We start from the raw sequence: 11,866 nt of genomic DNA on the forward strand, positions 1-11,866 counted from the left end.
TAGCCGTGTTGGGTCTTTGCCTCATTTTTTAATATTGTTGTGGCTCAAATTTGTAGTGTCATGACAGATTGATTCCCCTATGTCTATGTATTGCTGCAGCTATGCATCAAGGGGACAGGACAACATCCTCCTCTGGGTCACACAGTATCCAATGTATGACATGCAATCCTCTGTGTTGCATCACAAATGTGGGAGTGCTAATGTGATATAACACATATTCCAGCAGCAGCATGAGTGAGCTCTGAGTCTGTGAACGCTCTGCCTACTTGTGTCTTTGTCAGAACAAACTACTGTGTAGCTCTCACTGGCATGAGCACTAGACAGACCAAGGGATTGTGGGATATACCACTAAAATGCCCAAAAAGTTGGGACGCTGGGTAAAATCTACTTAAAATAAAAAAAAGTAATGCAATGATTTGCAAATCTCAAACCCATAGTTTAGTCACAATAGAAAACAGGCCCTGTGCTCCATTTTGTACACTCAGGTGGTCAGACCATTTTTGCAATTTTTCACTTATAGACGCCGACGACGCCGCGCCCCCCCCCCCCCCCCCCCCAAACCATATATTTTCTGAAAGCGCATGATCAGTAAAATAAAAAGGTGCTACAGATTTTAGACCCTGCAGTATTTTATGTTTATCAAACTAATATATTTTGCCAAAATACACTAAATACATTATTAGCAGATAAAAAAAAAAAAATGCTAATTTTACAAAATTCCTACTAAATATAAAAGCTTAACCTGTATGAAGTTAAATAAAAAAAAAACATTTTTTTTTTTTTACGTTGCGCCTTTTTGCAACATGATGAAAATCGAACGTACCCAGATTTTTTTGTGAAATGTTTTTTGGAGGTTTTCATTTTCCACTTACAGCTTTCAGAGTTTGTAAAAGACCCCCCCCCCCCCCAAAACCATATAATATATATATATATATATATATATATATATATATATATATATATATATATATATATATATATATATATATATATATATATATATATATATTTATTTATTTTTTTCTGAAAGCATATGACCTCTGGAATAAAAAGAGGAAGGTGCTACTTATTTTTTAGGATCGGATGTTATCCGATGGAACTGGACAAGCGAATAGGGGGCTGTGTCTGCTCTGCAAAAAGTCCCCCCAAAAAACACTGGGTTCTGCTAGGTTTTTACCCCTTTTTGCAGTAATTTTTTTTTTGGGGGGGGGGTTGGGGGGTTTGAAGTCTTTGGTGAGATAGAGGTCTAAACAAACCCCTGTATTATTTTTTTTGCGACAAAGAAAGTCTCTTCAGCACTTTACTTGAATGAATAAGGAATCTGTATAGAGATTCCTCATTCATTAAATGACTGTCTGATACATAGTAACAATCGCGGTTACTATATAGCAGCTATCAGTGGGAGGTTTAGGAGCGAGCTGTAGCGATAACTGCCTGTGCCCGCTCTACTACAGGGGGAACTTGGTAAACACATGCCCCCCCAAGCCCCAACTGCACCACTCCCCAGCCTGACATATCACGGAGATCAGTGCAGGCAGGGGACGGGGGGACGGGGGGCTAAGGAGGAATGCCACTCCAAATGGCCATGGATCGGGGGTGCGAGGGCAGTATGGGGGGGGGGGGGGTGATCTGAGTGATAAGGACACACACATACACCCCCCCCCCCCCCCAAGCAGCACCTGAAGCCAGTAGGATTGGAAGAGGGATGTCGGCTAATGATGTTTGCTGCAGGGGATGGGAGGGCGGCAGCATGGAGGGGGGGCAGTCACATTAGGGGTTAATAACTCTGATCAGCGGGTTGTAATTTCGCTGATCAGAGTTATAGAATTGTTTAGAGTCGACTGAACAATTCTGCTATAAGTTTATGGTCATTGAAGTGAACATGAGCTTATAGCAGAGGGAGAAATTATGAAGGCACCTGCAGGCAGTTCTGTAGGTCCGTCGGGCGCATGGACCTGGCAGTGAAAGGGGTAAAAAAAAAAAAAAAGTAAAATTTTAACCACTTGGGATCCGCGCTATGGACGAAAGACGTCCACAGCGCGGCTCTCAAGTGCCGAGTGGACGTCTTTGGACGTCCTGTTGTCAAACAACGTGCCCGGCGCATCGCTCGGGAGCCAATGCGTGTGCCAGGTATCCGCGATCGGCGATGACAGCAGGGACGTGGAGCTCTGTGTGCAAACACAGAGCTCCACGCCCTGTCAGGGAGAGAGGAGACCGATCTGTGTCCCTTGTACATCGGGACACAGAATCGGTCACCTCCCCCAGTCAGTCCCCTCCCCCCACACAGTTAGAACACACCCAGGATACACATTTAACCCCTTCCTCACCCCCCTAGTGTTAACCCCTTCACTGCCAGTCACATTTATACAGTAATCAATGCATTTTTATAGCACTGATCGCTGTATAAATGTGAATGGACCCAAAATTGTGTCAAAAGTGTCCGATACGTCCGCCGCAATATCGCAGGCCTGACAAAAAAAAAAAAAAAAATCATAAATCTATCCCCTATTTTGTAGGCGCTATAACTTTTGCGCAAGCCAATCAATATACGCTTATTGCGATTTTTTTTAACACAAATATGTAGAAGAATACGCATCGGCCTAAACTGAGGGAATTTTTTTTTTTTTTTTTTTAAATTGGGATATTATAACAAAGTAAAAAAATTGTGTTTTTTTTTTAAAATTGTCTTTTTATGTTTATAGCGCAAAAAAAAAAATAAACGCAGAGATGATCAAATACCACCAAAAGAAAGCGCTTTGTGGGAAAAAAAAATATAATTTAGTTACAGTGTTGTATGACCGCGCAATTGTCATTCAAAATGCGTCAGTGCTGAAAGCTGAAAATTGGTCTGGGCACGAAGGGGGTTTAAGTGCCCAGTAATGAAGTGGTTAAGAAATAAAACATTTAAATAAAGTCATGGATGGCTGCAACAGGTAAGTTAGGAAAGGGCAACAAAAAGATGGAAAAGTAAAACTAATAAGGCTGAAAGAACATTGTGCAAATAATTAGCAACAGGTCAGTAACATGATTGGGTATAAAATGAACATGTAAAGGCTCATACACACAATCTGACCTTTTGACAATTGTCCGACGGACCTGTTTTAGCGGACAATCCGACCGTGTGTACGCTCCATTGGAAAAACGTTTTGTTTTTCATCGGACAAAGGTTCGCTGTACATTGGCCAATCCGATCGCGTGTACACAAGTCCATCGGACTAATGTCCAAAGTAGAGGTCGACCGATATGGGTTTTTCTCTGGCCGATGCCGATGCCGATATTTAGAAATCGGGGGAGCCGATGGCCGATATATGAGGCCGATTTTTGCGGCCGATATTTTGGGCCGATTTTTGGATTGGGATGCATTGTGGAGGAGGATGGATGGTGCTGGGCGTGGGTGGGAGATGCGTTGTGGAGGGGGAAAGATGGTGCTGGCTGTGCCTGGGGGATGCATTGTGGAGGGGGATGGCTGGATGTTGCTGGCCTTGGAGGGGGGATGCTTTGTGGAGGGGAAGAGATGGATGGTGCTGGCTGTGGATGGAGGGAGGGGGTGGATGGATGCAGCTGGCCGTGGGTGGGGGATGTATTGTGAAGGGGGATGGATGGAGCTGGCCGTGGGTGGGGGATGCATTGTGAAGATGGATGGAGCTGGCCGTGGGTGAGGGATGCATTGTAGAGGGGGGATGGATGGATGCAGCTGGCCGTGGGTGGGGGATGCATTGTGAAGGGGGATAGATGGATGGAGCGAGCTGGCCGTGGGTGGGGGATAAATTGTGAAGGGGGATGGATGGATGCAGCTGGCCGTGGGTGGGGGATGCATTGTGAAGGGGGGTGGATGGATGGAGCTGGCCATGGGTGGGGGATGTATTGTGAAGGGGGATGGATGGATGCAGCTGGCCGTGGGTGGGGGATGCATTGTGAAAGGGGATGGATGGATGGAGCTGGCCGTTGGTGGGGGATGGATGGATGGAGCTGGCCGTGGGTGGGGGATGCATTGTGAAGGGGGATGGATGGATGGAGCGAGCTGGCCGTGGGTGGGGGATGCATTGTGAAAGGGGATGGATGGATGGAGCTGGCCGTTGGTGGGGGATGGATGGATGGAGCTGGCCGTGGGTGGGGGATGCATTGTGAAGGGGGATGGATGGATGGAGCGAGCTGGCCGTGGGTGGGGGATGTATTGTGAAGGGTGATGAATGGAGCTGGCTGTGGGTGGGGGATGTATTGTGAAGGGGGATGGATGGATGGAGCGAGCTGGCCGTGGGTGGGGGATGTATTGTGAAGGGGGATGGATGGATGGAGCTGGCCGTGGGTGGGGGATGTATTGTGAAGGGGGATGGATGGATGGAGCTGGCCGTGGGTGGGGGATGTATTGTGAAGGGGGATGGATGGATGGAGCTGGCCGTGGGTGGGGGATGCATTGTGAAGGGGGATGGATGGATGGAGCGAGCTGGCCGTGGGTGGGGGATGTATTGTGAAGGGTGATGGATGGATGGAGCTGGCCGTGGGTGGGGGATGCATTGTGAAGGGGGATGGATGGATGGAGCGAGCTGGCCGTGGGTGGGGGGATGTATTGTGAAGGGGGATGGATGGATGGAGCTGGCCGTGGGTGGGAGATGCTTTGTAGAGGGGGGTGGATGGATGGAGCTGGCCGTGGGTGGGGATGGATAAAATGAGTGTGTATACAGGAGAGGTGTGTGCTCTAACATGTACACACTGTTCCCTCCAGCACTGTCCATTGGATGACACCTGTGAGCTCCCACATGTTAAGTAATCCCGCCACCGTCCCAGCATGCAGGAAGCTTTTGTGATCTCTTCGCGCAGACAAGCAACTACTGCAGCTGCTCGGGCTTGTGACAAGTTTGCTTTCTGCTACAGCCCGTCGAGGTAGGGGGGGCGGGGCCGGCGCGCAGGCTACCAGCAGCGTGGCTGAAGGATTCATTTCTCGTGGAGCGGGGTTTAGCGCGGCAGCCGAAAATCGGCCGATTTTTTTACAATAATCGGCCGATGCCGATTTCTTAAAAACTGCCAAATATCGGCCGATATATCGGCCGACCGATATATCGGTCGACCTCTAGTCCAAAGTATAAATACGCATGCTCAGAACCAATGCTAAAGATCAGACAACAAATAGCAGAAGTTGCCCAAAGGGTGGCGGTAAAGAGCAGAAAAACCACGTAGTGCATCTTACGTCACTACGTTTGTGTTTGTTGGCTGAAGAAATCCTGCCGTGTGTGCATACCAAGTTCACGGCCAATGCCCATTCAAAGCAAAATCCACTGAAAAGTCAGTTGGAAGTCCCATCGTGTGGATGAGGCTTTATAGTGTCTCAGAAGTAGAGCCTAGTGCACACCATCATAAAATCGGATGAAAAACACCGCTTTGGAAGCAATCACATGATAATTTAGATTGATAGTGCACAGCTTTTGAGACCCGATCATGACAGTTAATCCAAAACATTTTTATTGTACATTTAATCAGTAAAGTTGAGTAACCTCCACATTTTCAATATGGAGACTAGCTTGAGTTAAAAAAAAAAAAAACACAAGAAAATAAATCCACAGACGATGATTCGCTAGATATTCTCATTGTGTGCACCAGGCCGACAGGGGTTCACCAATCTAGTAAAAGCTGCTGAACAATTTCATAATGTTTCTCAACATAAAACTGCAAAGACTAAAATATACAGCATCATCTAGCAGGGCTCAAAATTTCAAGTCCTGAGCTACTAAGAGTAACTCGCTACCAGTTGTGCCACCAACCCCCTACCCTGCCCCTAAACACGCCCTCAAATGACACTGTTAAAATGTTTTATGCAGAATTAAAGCGTAATTCCACCCGTAAATCATATAAAAAAAAAAATTTAAGTCAGCAGCTACTAACACTGTAGCTGCTGACTTTAAGGACACCTACCTGTACTACTCGCCCACGCTGATGCCCCCCCCCCCCCCGATGCCTCGATCGGTGCAGGTCCCGCACCGCCATCACTGCCTGTTTCCTACTGCGCTTGCGCAAGTCTCGCGCCGACTTGTGAATGGGCGGCTGCTCTCTGGGATTACACACAGTTCCCAGAAAGCAGCGCCCCCCCATTCACTAGAAGAGGATGCAGAAGAAGACAGACCGCGGTTACGGAAGAGGCAGATTACAGACTTCCGCATAGCAACAGGTATTTTGGGTAAGTACTAAAAAAAAAAAAAAAATCTGGGTGAAACTCCACTTTTAGTTACAAAAATGTATTTTAACAACCTCATCAGTGCCCATCAGTACAGCTTATCAGTGCCCATTAGTGCAGCCTCGCCAGGGCGCATCAGTGCAGCCTCGCCAGGGCACAAGGATTAGAGATTGGAGAGCTGGTCGGATCACACAGAGCGGGGATCTCCCGCTGTGACACAGCATGGATTTGAATTGCCCGACGGCCGCAGTCAGACGAAGTCCCACCTCTTGGACTGCTCCTATGATTGACATCACACTACTTAAATTTCCCTGGATTGGACCAGTGTGCTGTCTATCATAGGAGCCGGGACTTTGACTGCGGCCACCAGGAAATTAAAATCCAAGCCTTGGAACAGCAGGAGATCCAGAGGCACACTCTTACACCCCCCCCCCCCCCTTCTGAGGCTGAGGCATCCCCACACACCCTCAAGATTTTTTCACTCGCCAGATGCGAGTGGTAATTTTGAGAGATGATCTACAGTACATAACATCAAAAGATTCAGAGAATCTGGAGAAATTCCCATGATCTTCAGGCCCTCAGAAGGCCTTACATTAAAGCAGAGTTCCACACAAAAATTGAACTTTTGCTTTAAGGGAAGGTGTCTTCTGACAGGCCACATTTGGCATGTCTTCTTTTTAGAGGGTTCCAGCTCCCACTTCCTACCAGGGCTCTGCGGCGCCGGTGCATTGCCATGAAATGAGATTTGCCATGGAATGAGATGGTCCGCCTCCATCTCATCCCATTGGCTCACTCATGTCACGTGACAAAACATCAGTCACAGCTAGGCTATCATAGGGAGAGGATCTCCTCTCCCTGTGATAGCCCGATAGCACTGTCAGCAGCGTGCCTCCCGCCAGCGCTAAGTACACCACGCGCCCGCAGCTCTACTCCCCGTCCCCCGCACCCCACGCCCGCAGCTCTACTCCCCATCCCCCGCACCCCGCAGCTCTACTCCCCGTCAAGGCTCAGGGAACGGGGCGAGTCTACGCTATTAGCGTAGACCTAGCGTTGGCTACATTAGTAGCGTAACGTAGCAAACGCTAGGTCTACGCTAATAGCGTAGACTCGCCCCAGAATGATGGCAGAGCTGGTGGTCTAATAGCGTAGACTCTAATAGCGTAGACTCGCCCCGTTCCCTGAGCCTTAACGGGGGACGGGGAGTAGAGCTGCGGGCGTGGGGGATGGGGAGTAGAGCTGCGGGCGCGGGGTGTACTTAGCGCTGGCGGGAGGCACGCTGCTGACAGTGCTATCGGGCTATCACAGGGAGAGGAGATCCTCTCCCTATGATAGCCTAGCTGTGACTGATGTTTTGTCACGTGACAGGAGTGAGCCAATAGGATGAGATGGAGGCGGACCATCTCATTCCATGGCAAATCTCATTTCATGGCAATGCACCGGAAGAAAGTTCACCTCTCCCCAAACCTCCCAACATTTTGAAATGTGAATGAGGGACACCGACCTACTAGCAAATGTATGTAGGCATAGGACACCCCCCCCGCCACACCCCCTTAAAGGAGAATTAACCCAAAAAAAAAAAAAAAGGGGGTTAATTAAATCCACAAGGGCTTTTTTTACCACTATTAATCCTTTATATTGGCTTTTAAAATTTACAAATGCAGCAATTTAGAAAATGAATGAAAGGTTTAGCACTGGGAAACATTTTTTGAAAGATAAAACGTGCATTTTATATACAACTATATAGAGCAGACCAAAATGAGGGACAAATGAGGGACATTGCTCCAGATCAGGGACAGTCCCTCAAAATCAGGGACAATTGGGAGGTATGCCTCTACCCCCTGCCTCTCGGCAATCATCTGGGACACGTCACAGGTCCCAGATGATTGCCCGGCCAATCACAACGCATGGCTCACGCATGCGCAGTGCGTGCCCCAAGTGACGATGTCTGCGCCACAGAGAGGAGGGGGGGGGGGAGTAGCGGGGCTTTGTACGCCTGCATCACATGAACCTAGGATAGGCGAGTGTCTGATTAATAAAAGTCAGCAGCTACACTTTTTGTTGCTGTTGACTTTTATATTGGTGGAACTCCTCTTTAAAAACTGGTATGATTCAGTGATAGACATCACTGCGTGGGGCCAGGAATACTTCTAAAATTCACCGTCTGATTGCAAGGTACCTGTGTGCAAGGTAAAAGTTCAATCATGCACAGAGATCAGGGACCATAGAGAACACTCTCTCCAAAACAAACGTTATATTATTCACTTGCTGGGGAAGGGGGTGGGGTAGTTATTGCATTATTTACTCAGCCTTGAGTTAGATGGAAAGTAGATTAATACAATTACTATTTCAGACCTTATATCGTCACACTAAATAAAAAAAAAAAGCCTAAAGTTCTACCATGTGGTATTAAATATTCCCGACCTAAAATCCAGCCAGCAAGCTACAGTCATTCTTCAAAGAATGCGCGTCAGCCGTGTCCACATATACGCGGCTCTCACATGCAAACCAATCACTTCCGCCTTCCGGAGTCTCTTAGGTAGCGACGCACAGATCTCCGTTATTTCCTGAGACGCTTGTTCCGTACAAGGGCGTGCTTTCATACTGGCGCCGCTTATTGGCTCTAGGAATTAGCGCGCCAAAACGATGAATTTGTAGGGGTGATGTTTAGCTGAATTTGCTGTAGCTTTCTGTGTGATGGATTCATGTGGCGCTCTACTTGTTAGACATGAAACTAATACCATGAGAAGCATACAGGGACAACAGCTTTACATGTTCTACATGTCTCATCCCAAACATTATTTCCAATAAGTTTGTGTTCTGAGAACACTGCCCTGTCTGCTAGGTGGAGGATGGTATCTAGGGTTGTCACCATTGCTCAAAGCACACCACAGAAACATAGGTGGATGTGCTGCTAATAAGTAGAAAATGCACTGTGTATTATGCCGCGTACACACAATCATTTTTCAGCTTGTAAAAAAATACGTTTTCAGCCTCTAGAAAAAACGATGTTTTTTCAAACTTCATCATTAACCACTTGCCGCCCGCCAATGACATATTGACGTCGGCAAAGTGGTTGTAGAATCCTGACTGGACGTCATATGACGTCCTCAGGATTCTGACCTGCTGCGCGCCCCCGGGGGCGCGCATCGTGGCGATCGTTGCAGGGTGTCAGTCTGACACCCCGCAACACCGATCTCGGTAAAGAGTCTCTCACGGAGACTCTTTACCACGTGATCAGCCGTGTCCAACCACGGCTGATCACGATGTAAACAGGAAGAGCCGTTGATGGCTCTTCCTCACTCGCGTCTGACAGACGCGAGTAGAGGAGAGCCGATCGGCGGCTCTCCTGACAGGGGGGGTCGCGCTGATTGTTTATCAGCGCAGCCCCCCCTCGGATAGCCACACTGGACCACCAGGGAAGCCCACCCTGGACCACCAGGGAAGGGCAAAAAAAAAAAAGTCTGGGCAAAAAAAAAAAAAAAGCATTAAAAAAAAAAGATGCCAATCAGTGCCCACAAATGGGCATTGATTGGCAACATGGGTAAATCAGTGCCACCCCACAGTGTCCATCATTGCCACCGCACAGTGCCCATCCATGCCCAGTGCCCACCTATCAGTGCCCATCTGTGCCACCCATAAGTATCCATCAGTTCCACCCATGAGTGCCCATCTGTGCCGCCCATGAGTGCCCATCAGTGCCCATGAGTGCAAATCGCAGAGGTGATCAAATACCACCAAAAGAAAGCTCTATTTGTGGGGAAAAAAGGACGCCAATTTTGTTTGGGTACAGTGTAGCATGACCGCGCAATTGCCATTCAAAGTGCGACAGTGCTGAAAGCTGAAAATTGGCTTGGGCGGGAAGGTGCGTAAGTGCCCTGTATGGAAGTGGTTAAAACGACGTTGCCCACACACGATCGTTAAAAAAAAAAATGCTCTAGCAGAGCGCGGTGACATACAACACGTACAACGGCACTATAAAGGGGAAGTTCCATTCGGATGGCGCCACCCTTTGGGCTGCTTTAGCTGATTTTGTGTTAGTAAAAGACGATTAGCGCTTTTCTGTCTGTTACAGCATGATGAATGTGCTTACTCCATTACGAATAGTAGTTTTACCAGAACGAGTGCTCCCGTCTCATAACTTGCTTCTGAGCATGCGCAGGTTTTTCACGTTGTGTAAGCCCACATAAGATCATTTTTTACAACCCGAAAAACAACATAGTTTAAAACGTTGTTAAAAAATGCAGCATGTTTTTTGTCGTTTTTCAGAACCCGAAAAAATGATGTGACACACGATCACACACGATCATTTTAAATTACATTTTTTAAAAACGTATTTTTTTTACATGCCGAAAAATGATCGTGTACGCGGCATCAGGGTTGCCACTCTTTCTTCAAGCCAAACCCGAACACTTTAGCGGTGCACAGCAAACAAGTTTATTTTTTAGCATACACTATAGCAGGGGTCTCCAACCCCCTGTCCGCGGCCCACTATCGGGCCGCAGCCTGTTTACTGGTGGGCAGCGAAGCCTCCAGTGCGGCGGGCGAGCAGAGAGATCGCGTACAGAACGCGATCCATGGAGCGAACCGCTGCTTTGGCCTTAGGAAAGGCCGCGGCTTTGGCCTAGCTCCGGAGCGGTCGGCCATCTTGGTACACCCAGCGACTGCCTAGATGCGCGCTGACGTCATCACCCCTCCCTTATCTGCTCGTGGATCTTCTAGCCGGCTATTCTGACAGAGCGCGTCAATTACAGTGAGTTTTGGCAATGTTGGACTGGCTATTGTGAGTTTTGGCAATGTTGGACTTGGCTATTGTGAGTTTTGGCAATGTTGGACTGGCTATTGTGAGTTTTGGCAATGTTGGACTGGCTATTACAGTGATTAGTGGGGGCAATGTTGGACTGGCTATTACAGTGATTAGTAGGGGTGCAACGGATCAAAAAACTCACGGTTCAGATCGTTCCTCGGATCAGAGTCACAGATCGGATAATTTTTCGGATCAGAAAAAAAAAATTCAAGCCTCACTGTGCCCCCCATTGCTGCCTCACTTTGCCCTAAATTGCCGCCTCGCTTTGCCCCAAATTGCCGCCTCGCTTTGCCCCAAATTGCCGCCTCGCTTTGCCCCAAATTGCAGACTCCCTTTGCCCCAAATTGCAGACTCCCTTTGCCCCAAATTGCAGACTCGCTTTGCCCCAAATTGCAGCCTCGCCAGGGCGGAGGAAGTGAGAGGGCAGCCAACAGGGCTGGATTTCCTTTCCCTGCCACCTCAAGGCCAGGTTCTGCAATGCACCCCCTCCCCACCAACCGAAGCACCCCCCCGGAGAATAGCAATTGGATGGCAGGGGCGGCACGGTAAGTTCAAATATTATTTGTATCTTTTTTTTTATTATTACATTATCACTTTTTTTTGTAGCTTGTTGTTTTACTTATTTTATTTTTGTATAATTTTCTTATTTTTAATATTATTTTGAAGGGGTGGGCTGACAGATGGGGGGTGCTGACAGAGAAGAGGTGGGCAGACAGAGGGGGGGGGCTGACAGAGAGCCGCACGTTGACAGACAGGCTGGTGGAAGGGCAGATGACAGAGAGACCTCAGGAGAAAACATACAGCGTGCGCCAGGCAGGGAGGCGGGACTCCGGCCAGCCGCGATCACCCACAGTCCAGTCCCGCCCCGCCTTCACATGTGACCAGTCACCAGCTCC

At 48.3% G+C, this 11,866-nt stretch overlaps 1 protein-coding gene across 2 annotated transcripts in view; it reads right to left on the reverse strand.

Annotated features, from left to right (window-relative positions):
- The window catches only part of RAD9A (RAD9 checkpoint clamp component A), a 206,822-nt gene extending 198,073 nt beyond the window's left edge, over positions 1-8,749 (reverse strand). The window contains exon 1 of one of the 2 annotated variants that reach the window (XM_040320831.1): positions 8,588-8,749. The gene's annotated coding sequence lies outside the window, so the exon portion shown is untranslated. Of the gene's footprint in view, positions 1-8,563 lie in introns of both variants that reach the window. The other variant, XM_040320832.1, reaches the window with a different exon arrangement.
- Between the last annotated feature and the right edge of the window lie 3,117 nt (positions 8,750-11,866).

The sequence above is a fragment of the Rana temporaria genome, chromosome 8, assembly GCF_905171775.1.
Source record: "Rana temporaria chromosome 8, aRanTem1.1, whole genome shotgun sequence".
Classification (NCBI taxonomy): domain Eukaryota; kingdom Metazoa; phylum Chordata; class Amphibia; order Anura; family Ranidae; genus Rana; species Rana temporaria.